This window comes from Lissotriton helveticus, chromosome 3_2, assembly GCF_964261635.1.
Source record: "Lissotriton helveticus chromosome 3_2, aLisHel1.1, whole genome shotgun sequence".
Classification (NCBI taxonomy): Eukaryota; Metazoa; Chordata; class Amphibia; order Caudata; family Salamandridae; genus Lissotriton; species Lissotriton helveticus.
Window position 1 is genome coordinate 383,676,243 of NC_136062.1, and position 12,105 is coordinate 383,688,347.

Sequence of the window (12,105 nt, forward strand, 5' to 3'; positions counted from 1 at the left end):
CTGCGTGCTCAGTGCCACGTTTATAGAAGACTGCGTGCTCAGTGCCACGTTTATGGCAGACTGCGTGCTCAGTGCCACGGTAATGGCAGACTGCGTTCTCAGTGCCACGTTCATGGCAGACTGCGTGCTCAGTGCCACGGTAATGGCAGACTGCATGCTCAGTGCCACGGTAATGGCAGACTGCGTGCTCAGTGCCACGTTCATGGCAGACTGCGTGCTCAGTGCCATGTTTATGGCAGACTGCGTGCTCAGTGCCACGCTAATAGTAGACTGCGTGCTCAGTGCCACGGTAATAGTAGACTGCGTGCTCAGTGCCACGGTAATGGCAGACTGCGTGCTCAGTGCCACGGTAATGGCAGACTGCGTGCTCAGTGCCACGTTAATGGTAGACTGTGTGCTCAGTGCCACGGTAATGGCAGACTGTGTGCTCAGTGCCACGGTAATGGCAGACTGCGTGCTCAGTGCCACGGTAATGGCAGACTGCGTGCTCAGTGCCACGTTCATGGCAGACTGCATGCTCAGTGCCATGTTTATGGCAGACTGCGTGCTCAGTGCCACGCTAATGGTAGACTGTGTGCTCAGTGCCACGGTAATGGCAGACTGCGTGCTCAGTGCCACGGTAATGGCAGACTGCGTGCTCAGTGCCACGGTAATGGCAGACTGCGTGCTCAGTGCCACGTTCATGGCAGACTGCGTGCTCAGTGCCATGTTTATGGCAGACTGCGTGCTCAGTGCCACGCTAATAGTAGACTGTGTGCTCAGTGCCACGGTAATGGCAGACTGCGTGCTCAGTGCCACGTTTATAGAAGACTGCGTGCTCAGTGCCACGTTTATGGCAGACTGCGTGCTCAGTGCCACGGTAATGGCAGACTGCGTGCTCAGTGCCACGGTAATGGCAGACTGCGTGCTCAGTGCCACGGTAATGGCAGACTGCGTGCTCAGTGCCACGTTTATAGAAGACTGCGTGCTCAGTGCCACGGTAATGGCAGACTGCGTGCTCAGTGCCACGGTAATGGCAGACTGTGTGCTCAGTGCCACGTTTATGGCAGACTGCATGCTCAGTGCCACGTTTATAGAAGACTGCGTGCTCAGTGCCACGTTTATAGAAGACTGCGTGCTCAGTGCCACGTTTATAAAAGACTGCGTGCTCAGTGCCACGTTTATGGCAGACTGCGTGCTCAGTGCCACGGTAATGGCAGACTGCGTGCTCAGTGCCACGGTAATGGCAGACTGCGTGCTCGGTGCCACGTTCATGGCAGACTGCGTGCTCAGTGCCATGTTTATGGCAGACTGCGTGCTCAGTGCCACGTTAATGGTAGACTGTGTGCTCAGTGCCACGGTAATGGCAGACTGTGTGCTCAGTGCCACGGTAATGGCAGACTGCGTGCTCAGTGCCACGGTAATGGCAGACTGCGTGCTCAGTGCCACGTTCATGGCAGACTGCATGCTCAGTGCCATGTTTATGGCAGACTGCGTGCTCAGTGCCACGCTAATGGTAGACTGTGTGCTCAGTGCCACGGTAATGGCAGACTGCGTGCTCAGTGCCACGGTAATGGCAGACTGCGTGCTCAGTGCCACGGTAATGGCAGACTGCGTGCTCAGTGCCACGTTCATGGCAGACTGCGTGCTCAGTGCCATGTTTATGGCAGACTGCGTGCTCAGTGCCACGCTAATAGTAGACTGTGTGCTCAGTGCCACGGTAATGGCAGACTGCGTGCTCAGTGCCACGTTTATAGAAGACTGCGTGCTCAGTGCCACGTTTATGGCAGACTGCGTGCTCAGTGCCACGGTAATGGCAGACTGCGTGCTCAGTGCCACGTTCATGGCAGACTGCGTGCTCAGTGCCACGGTAATGGCAGACTGCGTGCTCAGTGCCACGGTAATGGCAGACTGCGTGCTCAGTGCCACGTTCATGGCAGACTGCGTGCTCAGTGCCATGTTTATGGCAGACTGCGTGCTCAGTGCCACGCTAATAGTAGACTGCGTGCTCAGTGCCACGGTAATGGCAGACTGCGTGCTCAGTGCCACGGTAATGGCAGACTGCGTGCTCGGTGCCACGTTCATGGCAGACTGCGTGCTCAGTGCCATGTTTATGGCAGACTGCGTGCTCAGTGCCACGTTAATGGTAGACTGTGTGCTCAGTGCCACGGTAATGGCAGACTGTGTGCTCAGTGCCACGGTAATGGCAGACTGCGTGCTCAGTGCCACGGTAATGGCAGACTGCGTGCTCAGTGCCACGTTCATGGCAGACTGCATGCTCAGTGCCATGTTTATGGCAGACTGCGTGCTCAGTGCCACGCTAATGGTAGACTGTGTGCTCAGTGCCACGGTAATGGCAGACTGCGTGCTCAGTGCCACGGTAATGGCAGACTGCGTGCTCAGTGCCACGGTAATGGCAGACTGCGTGCTCAGTGCCATGTTTATGGCAGACTGCGTGCTCAGTGCCACGCTAATAGTAGACTGTGTGCTCAGTGCCACGGTAATGGCAGACTGCGTGCTCAGTGCCACGTTTATAGAAGACTGCGTGCTCAGTGCCACGTTTATGGCAGACTGCGTGCTCAGTGCCACGGTAATGGCAGACTGCGTGCTCAGTGCCACGGTAATGGCAGACTGCGTGCTCAGTGCCACGGTAATGGCAGACTGCGTGCTCAGTGCCACGTTCATGGCAGACTGCGTGCTCAGTGCCATGTTTATGGCAGACTGCGTGCTCAGTGCCACGTTAATGGTAGACTGTGTGCTCAGTGCCACGGTAATGGCAGACTGTGTGCTCAGTGCCATGTTTATGGCAGACTGTGTGGTCAGTGCCACGCTAATGGTAGACTGTGTGCTCAGTGCCACGGTAATGGCAGACTGTGTGCTCAGTGCCACGGTAATGGCAGACTGCGTGCTCAGTGCCACGGTAATGGCAGACTGCGTGCTCAGTGCCACGTTCATGGCAGACTGCATGCTCAGTGCCATGTTTATGGCAGACTGCGTGCTTAGTGCCACGCTAATGGTAGACTGTGTGCTCAGTGCCACGGTAATGGCAGACTGCGTGCTCAGTGCCACGGTAATGGCAGACTGCGTGCTCAGTGCCACGGTAATGGCAGACTGCGTGCTCAGTGCCACGTTCATGGCAGACTGCGTGCTCAGTGCCATGTTTATGGCAGACTGCGTGCTCAGTGCCACGCTAATAGTAGACTGTGTGCTCAGTGCCACGGTAATGGCAGACTGCGTGCTCAGTGCCACGTTTATAGAAGACTGCGTGCTCAGTGCCACGTTTATGGCAGACTGCGTGCTCAGTGCCACGGTAATGGCAGACTGCGTGCTCAGTGCCACGTTCATGGCAGACTGCGTGCTCAGTGCCACGTTCATGGCAGACTGCGTGCTCAGTGCCACGGTAATGGCAGACTGCGTGCTCAGTGCCACGTTCATGGCAGACTGCGTGCTCAGTGCCATGTTTATGGCAGACTGCGTGCTCAGTGCCACGCTAATAGTAGACTGCGTGCTCAGTGCCACGGTAATGACAGACTGCGTGCTCAGTGCCACGGTAATGGCAGACTGCGTGCTCGGTGCCACGTTCATGGCAGACTGCGTGCTCAGTGCCATGTTTATGGCAGACTGCGTGCTCAGTGCCACGTTAATGGTAGACTGTGTGCTCAGTGCCACGGTAATGGCAGACTGTGTGCTCAGTGCCACGGTAATGGCAGACTGCGTGCTCAGTGCCACGGTAATGGCAGACTGCGTGCTCAGTGCCACGTTCATGGCAGACTGCATGCTCAGTGCCATGTTTATGGCAGACTGCGTGCTCAGTGCCACGCTAATGGTAGACTGTGTGCTCAGTGCCACGGTAATGGCAGACTGCGTGCTCAGTGCCACGGTAATGGCAGACTGCGTGCTCAGTGCCACGGTAATGGCAGACTGCGTGCTCAGTGCCATGTTTATGGCAGACTGCGTGCTCAGTGCCACGCTAATAGTAGACTGTGTGCTCAGTGCCACGGTAATGGCAGACTGCGTGCTCAGTGCCATGTTTATAGAAGACTGCGTGCTCAGTGCCACGTTTATGGCAGACTGCGTGCTCAGTGCCACGGTAATGGCAGACTGCGTGCTCAGTGCCACGGTAATGGCAGACTGCGTGCTCAGTGCCACGTTCATGGCAGACTGCGTGCTCAGTGCCATGTTTATGGCAGACTGCGTGCTCAGTGCCACGGTAATGGCAGACTGTGTGCTCAGTGCCACGGTAATGGCAGACTGTGTGCTCAGTGCCACGGTAATGGCAGACTGTGTGCTCAGTGCCACGGTAATGGCAGACTGCGTGCTCAGTGCCACGTTCATGGCAGACTGCGTGCTCAGTGCCATGTTTATGGCAGACTGCGTGCTCAGTGCCACGGTAATGGCAGACTGTGTGCTCAGTGCCACGGTAATGGCAGACTGTGTGCTCAGTGCCACGGTAATGGCAGACTGTGTGCTCAGTGCCACGGTAATGGCAGACTGTGTGCTCAGTGCCACGGTAATGGCAGACTGCGTGCTCAGTGCCACGTTTATGGCAGACTGCGTGCTCAGTGCCACGGTAATGGCAGACTGCGTGCTCAGTGCCACGGTAATGGCAGACTGTGTGCTCAGTGCCACGGTAATGGCAGACTGCGTGCTCAGTGCCACGGTAATGGCAGACTGCGTGCTCAGTGCCACGGTAATGTCAGACTGCGTGCTTTTCAAATGCTAATTTCAGAGTCCCCTAGATAATATTGAAGGAGAGTCCTGATTTTAATAAAGTCAAGGGGGTGGAAATATCATGCAGTCTCTCTTCTTGCTTTATTGTGCGCAGCACTCAACAGTCACGACAAGACGAGTAATCCTGCTCCCCTTGGCAGGAAGTATTGGCACAAACCAAGGACACCCCCACCTATAAACAGCACTGGGCTTGTAATAAAATGAGCAATAACTACAATAGTGAATTTGTTTGTGAAAGAAAAATGGTTACACCCATGGAGAGCACAGATCTCGAGTTGTCCAGGTGTGAGTAGTTCACGCAGCCTTCTCTTTGCATTTTGGTACTTACAGATATACATTTGTAATCCGCATTGGAAACTGCACAGCCTGGGGCAGCGGGAGTGAACCCCTAATATCCGAGTCCAGCCCTGGCCAGGTGTTCTAGCCGGGGGAGCGCCCCCTTGCCCTACTCAAGACCCACTTCCATGTGGGCGGGGGCGGCTGTGCATTCGGTTTCTGTCCCATTATAAGTCAATAAATCATGGGTTGGAGATTAGTTTCAGCTGCTCTGCGGTCTGTGGTGGGCTGACTGCCTTTCCTGTGTCTTAAGACAGAATAATGCAGGCTGCTGATATAGATTCAGTTTCTTCCCACGTGCCTTTCTCTAAAAGCCCCGCCCCCCCCCCCCCCCCCCAGCGCCCAAAGTGAACTTTCTATCAAATTTCAAGGGTAATTTTTTTGAGTGAGACCCAGCCTGGGGAGAGTTTATATGTTTTGTGCAGGAGATGTCTGTGACCTCCTCCCCAAGAGCAAAGACTTTGAGAGCGACGACTGAACGATTTTTGGTGTTCCAGGTAAAGTGACATTTTGCCCTTTGGGAGCACCACATCTCCTAGGAGGAAGGCCATTGTTGAAATCTGGCTCCTATTTGCAGCTTCCTATCGTGATGTCATAAGGCAGTGACTCATGTACATCATATATCCTGAGTTTTCAGGCAGTTTGGGGTTTTAATTTGCAGTAATCAGAATTTTCTAAGATATATGAAATCCTGAACTTTCACTATAGACAATATAGGGGACTAGACCAGCTGGCCCTACAACTGTCTCCCCCATTCCCAGCATACTACTAGCACACACACGATTAAACTGTAAAAGTGAGGCAACAGACTTGGACCTGTGACGGAACCTTTGAGAACAGGGCGGTAAGGCGCCCAAACTGAGACAGCACTGTGAGGCCCTACTAATGACAATACATAACTCTTCAAATCTTTGCAACGTAACCAAGCTATATTGCTAAGCACTCCTCTGATGTTTTTCTGTGAAGTCCTTGCCCAACATCTTGTTGCATACAAACGCTTAGGGTTGCCGCCGGTCTCCATGTTGTCGTGATACCATTGGCATAGATAGAGCTTTTTCTGCCCAGGGCGGTGCCAAAGAACGACAGACGACGACAAGGAAAAATAAAATGTAAAAGAATGTATCTCGCACTCACCAAAATTCAACACCCCACCCGCCACCCCGAAAAAAAGTGACGCCCTGGGCTGACCCACCCCCCTAGATCCGGGGGGGAGTTGGGGGATGAAGCTGTGTTTCAATTGCTGTCCTTTCTGTTGCAAGTCATTGTGGGATGTCAGTGGTTGTACTACTAAAAATAGACCCCCCCACATATAGGGAGCTGCACATTTGCTATCCTTTACTCCACATCTACGTACCTTGAAGATATAAATGTACCACAGATGTACAGACATGTGAATTAAGGTATACAAATTCGAGACTGACTTACCTGTTGATGTTTCATGTTCTATATTTTCTCCTCAATGTTGTGCCCCATCTGTATTTTGGTGTCAATATTCGGGGTGTACCCATGGTTAATTTGGTATTTCCCCGGACAGTCCCTGTTTTCTAAGGATTGTCCAGTGTCCCAACGCTTTTACTAATTTTGAAATATATGTCCCTGTTTTTGGAACATAGTCCGAGTCATCATGTAAAGCAGAATAAAAATGCATTCTTGTTTTCACGCGGCGGCTCTGAAGTCTGAAATTAGTTATCTGCTTTTTTCGTGCATTCTGGCGTTTCCCACGTGGAGGTTTCAAATGACATTCAGAATGCCAATCTTATTGTGGAGAACACTCCCTAATTGACAGCTACCCATCTATAATCTTAAATAACAATGCAACAGTGCTGCTGAGCATTATGCTGACGTACTGCATCCCCGCTCTCCTATAGTCCCCCATGCACATTATGTGTTTCAGGAAATCATTTTTCAGCTAGAGTCAGTTGACAGCGCTTGTCTCACTAAGCCATCTTCCCAGATTATTGCAGGCAGAGACCTACCTATCTGGTTCACAGCCATAGATTCATAATATGAATGGATGGATGAATGGATGGATGGATGGTCGGTCGGTTTATGATTACATGCTAGTCCCTTGGTAACTTCTGCTTGGAACGTTCAAGTATGCAGTGTCGCGGGAGCGGTTTTTGACTTGAAGTCCCCCCTTTCCTTCATTATGCATTAATTGCTGGAGAAGGTCTATTTGCCCTGGGGATCTCTGATGGTACTGCAGGGATCTGGAAGATTCTGCTAAGTGGGGACAAGGAAGGACGTGAACCCATCTAGGACCATCCACCATGTCTCTAGGCGGGGCTAGGACAGTAGTGTTCTGTGGCACATCAAAAGCTGCAGAAAAAGTGTCAACTATACAGCAGTTCACAAAGAGGAATATACAATACATAGTCTAGGCTTATGCGTTGCGTCACACAGAAACAAACAAAGAAATATAAACAAATGATGGACGGAATCCTGACAATGCAAACCTTCTCCCCAGTCACAAGATCTGGGTTAAATCCATCGTTCTTTTGCCCACTATGCCACCCCAGTTTGGAGACAGCCATATGCAAATCAGTCTTGACCCTGCTCCCCATGGGAACAGTCCAGACTGTACTGCCAGGCTAGGCCCTCCCTGGACCAGAAACAAGCATCCTAGGACCGGTTTCAGGGTATTACTCTTCTTGAGCCAGGCTAGCTTGAATCCAGTGGCCATACAACAGCCATGGATTAATAGTATGAATTGATGGATGGGTGGATGGGTGGAACAGTGGATGGATGGGTGGATTGGTGGATGGAGGGATGGATGGGTGGATTGGTGGATAGATGGATGGAGGGATGGATGGGTGGATCAGTGGATGGATGGATGGATGGATGGATGGATGGGTGGATTGGTGGATGGATGGAGGGATGAATGGATGGATGGATGGGTGGATGGATGGATGGATGGATGGATGGATGGATGGATGGATGGTCTTTTGTCAATGTTAGTCCCTTGGTAACTTCGGCCCGGAACGTTCAAGTTTGCAGAGTGGCGGGAGGGGTTTTTGACTTGAAGTCCCTCCTTTCCTTCATTATGCATTAATCGCTGAGGAGAGTAGGTCTGTACGCCGTAGGGATCTCTGATGGTACTGCAGGGATCTGGAAGATTCTGCGAGGTTCAGACAAGGAAGGATGCGCACCCATCCAGGACCCTACTTCTAGGTCTCTAGACAAGGCCAGGATAGTAGTGTTCCGTGGTCCAGCACCTCAAAAGCTGCAGAAAGACTGTAAACTATACAGAAGTTCACAAAGAGGAATATACAATACATAGTTTAGGTTTATGCGTTGCGTCATACACAAACAAACAAAGAAATGTAAACAAATGATGGACGGAATCCTGACAATGCAAACCTTCTCCCCAGTCAAAAGATCTGGGTTAAATCCATCGTTCTTTTGCCCACTATGTCATCCCAGTTTGGGCACAGCCATACGCAAATCCCCCTTGGGAACAGTCCAGACCGAACGGCCAGGCTAGACCCTCCCTATACCGAAAACAAGCATCCTGGGACCGGTTTCAGGGTATTACCCTTCTTGAGCCAGGCTTGCTTGAATCCAGTGGCCACACAACAGCCATGGATTAATAGTATGAATTGATGGATGGGTGGATGGGTGGAACAGTGGATGGATGGATGGATGGATGGATTGGTGGATGGATGGATGGAGGGATGGATGGGTGGATCAGTGGATGGATGGATGGATGGGTGGATTGGTGGATGGATGGATGGATGGATGGATGGGTGGATTGGTGGATGGATGGATTGAGGGATGGATGGCTGGATCAGTGGCTGGATGGATGGATGGGTGGATTGGTGGATGGATGGGTGGATTGGTGGGTGGATGGATGGATGGATGGTCTTTTGTCATTGCTAGTCCCTTGGTAACTTCGGCCTGGAACGTTCAAGTTTGCAGAGTGGCGGGAGGGTTTTTTGACTTGAAGTCTCTCCTTTCCTTCATTATGCATTAATCGCTGAGGAGAGTAGGTCTGCACGCCGTAGGGATCTCTGATGGTACTGCAGGGATCTGGAAGATTCTGCGAGGTTCAGACAAGGAAGGATGCACACCCATCCAGGACCATACTTCTAGGTCTCTAGACAAGGCCAGGATAGTAGTGTTCCATGGTCCAGCTGTCAACTATACAGCAGTTCACAAAGAGGAATATACAATATATAGTTTTGGTTTGTGTTTTGCGTCATTCACAAACTGACAAAGTATAAATAATGGATGTATGACATTACAACGCATGCTTTTACCACGCATGCTTTTACATCGCAGTTTTTACAACGCATACCATTACAACGCATAGCGCATTGGCGTGCTGGATAGTGAATAGTTTAATTTACTATTCCAACTCCAGTCCCCGTGGACACTAGGGAAGGTGTTGGATAGTAAATTAAATCTATTCCCTATCCTAGAGGGCCCCCCAGCGCAATGCGTTGTAATGGTTTGCGTTGTAAAAGTTGCAATGTAAAAGCACTGCGTGGTAAAAGTTGCGTTGTAAAGGATGTTTCCCATAAATCATGTATCACTAGGATTATGCTTTGCATCATTCTACTATATAACCTGTACTGGTGGCGGTGCTTTCCTGGTAATGTGCTTAGTAAAGTTATGCTGTACTCATAGACATTAGAGCTAAGAACGCTATTCAGTGTGTGCCATACATCCATACAAAAACCCATTTTTTATACATTTGAGCCCACATTTCGGTCCAAGGTGGCCAGGCTCAGCCCAACCCCAGTGCCACATTGTTCTGTTGTGATGTGCAGGGGCCCAAAGTGTTGCCGAGTGCCGGGAACGGTGAATCCCACAGCTGCCGCGTCTTGGTTCCACCTCATGCCTCTTCCTTCCACTACCCTATGCTTCTTGTCTCTTTATTTCACGGACACAAGTGCTTTTTCACCACTATCGCCCTTTGCAACTTGTTTTATTCCTTCTTCTTTCTTTCCTCCCTTTCTCTCTCTTTCTCTGGGTAAAATCCTGATGACAAAATCAGTCCCAGTCTCCAAAAATAACTGCGGGTGCCCCTGGCACAAATTAAGAACATCACTTAATGTGGGCACCATCTGTAATTGGTTGCCCTTTAGTCTAGGCCCTACTATTAAAAACATGAATGAAGCTGAAAGAAAAGTAAATCACATGATATATGGAAAACGTTTATTTTAATATTATACATTTTACCTATGCTGATGCAGAGCAGTTTGAATTTGGGGAAGACTTTAATGTTATGGAAATGATTTGCCCTACGATTACTCTCATGATTAATTATGCATCCAAATAATTCTATCATAATATAATATAATATCATGATATAAAGTAGATTAGAACCTTGGAATGTCGAGAGCTCCATGAAGACAAAAGTGGCTCCGGGCTTATAATGGCCGGTAGAAGCCCGGAGCTCCAACAGTTGATGTTTGTTTCTCTCCTTTTCCCTTTTTAATTTAGAACATTCTACCTTCGGTTGGTGAAATGTTCTATTAGCCTTATAGCCCTTCTGCCTCAGGCTATACCTGTCATTAAAGGCCCTCAACCTCGTTATAGGGGATCAGGGCCTTTAATAGCGGGCTATAAAGCTAAATTGAGTTTTCAGATTCATAAATGTACCTCTGGCCCACCATGAAATGTATACATTTTCTCCAGCTATAACAATTCACATTGCAAAGTTGGTTACTCGCTGGTTTAATGATATGTTACAATATCAAATGTCCCTTCTGAAAAGGGTCTAGTCCTGTGGTTTGGCCTTTCCCCAAGTAGACTCTCACATCCATCTCTGCCCAGTCACTCTGAGGGCTGAGATCTCGGTTTCAGTGGAGCTGTCACGAAAATGAAGCCACAGAGCAATTTCACTGAAGTTGGAACTTTTAGAGTGAAGGGTACATTCATTTAGGTGTATGCTGCAGGTAAATAAACGGCGTGATCGCTCCGGCAGGGAATAGACGCAGAGTCAGACAGGGTAAAGCTGGTCTTAAAACATGCTAATTAACCCCAGAGATACATGACTTTGAGGAGAACATGTGAGCTGCAGTTTACCAACAAGTGTCTGCAGTAAGCACATTAACCACCTGAGAGATGTCACTTGGTTGGGTGCAGATACATGCCTGCACACAAGGAGCCCCCATCGCAAAGCCTTGGTGATGAATGACGTCAGTAGCCCCGATGTAAAACTTTATAATGTTTGCAATGAATCTAAAAGAGGGCGATGGAGCACAGCACACTGGGAAATGCGAAGGAAGATGGGAGGACATATAGACATCTTTCATCCATGAAGGTAAGAGTAACGTTTTAGAAGTAGATGCCTGCCTTATGATGTTGGTCCGGACTAAATAATGGATTTGTAACAGGAGCAGAAAAGTCTACCTCAAATAAACATATGCAAGAAGTATGCAGGTACAAGTGAGTTACAGCTGGGGCGGGTCATATAGTCTTATCTTAAAAAAAAAAAAGCCCATTTCACGTTGTAGCCGACCCCAGCAGCATTAACCCCTGTCGCTCCCTTGCATTCATCCTTTACCAACGAGGATCCCTTGCCCCCTGTTCTTTTTTTTTGTCTCCAAAAAGACTTACCTTCTGGTTTTTTTCCTTCATGATGGAGCCAGGGGGCTGTCAGTTGCGTTGCTTATACCGGTGGACCCCCTGGCTCAGGGCACAAGTCCTATAAAAAGAAGTGGGGGGACTGACAATATGCAAATGACCTTATGACGTCACGTGCTGAACATGTCCCTGTGTCTGAAAATGACACCGGGACACGTTCTGCATATTTCTGTGGGGCCCAGCTTCTTGGCAGGGGGGACGGCGTCCACCCTGTGAAAAGAGTGGACCTGCGTGTACCCCTGACTCGAGCCCTCCCCCTGCTTGGTGGTGTCTTCCACGTAGCAGGGTAGGATCGCTATCGGCAGTCTTCGGACGGAGTCCGGTGGTGCATCAGTAGCTGGGGCTGTGCTTTCGGGTCGACGTCTCTGATGAGGCAGGGCGCATTTCGGGGTGTTTTTTGATTTTGAAGGACAGTCGGAGCGGGTTTTGTTGCCTGTTTTTCTGTGTTCCTATTGTGGGTATTGC

General features: G+C 50.1%; 1 protein-coding gene across 1 annotated transcript in view; it reads left to right on the forward strand.

Annotated features, from left to right (window-relative positions):
• The window catches only part of ABTB2 (ankyrin repeat and BTB domain containing 2), a 421,711-nt gene that overhangs the window by 260,738 nt on the left and 148,868 nt on the right, over positions 1 to 12,105 (forward strand). The gene's annotated exons all lie outside the window — the stretch shown is intronic.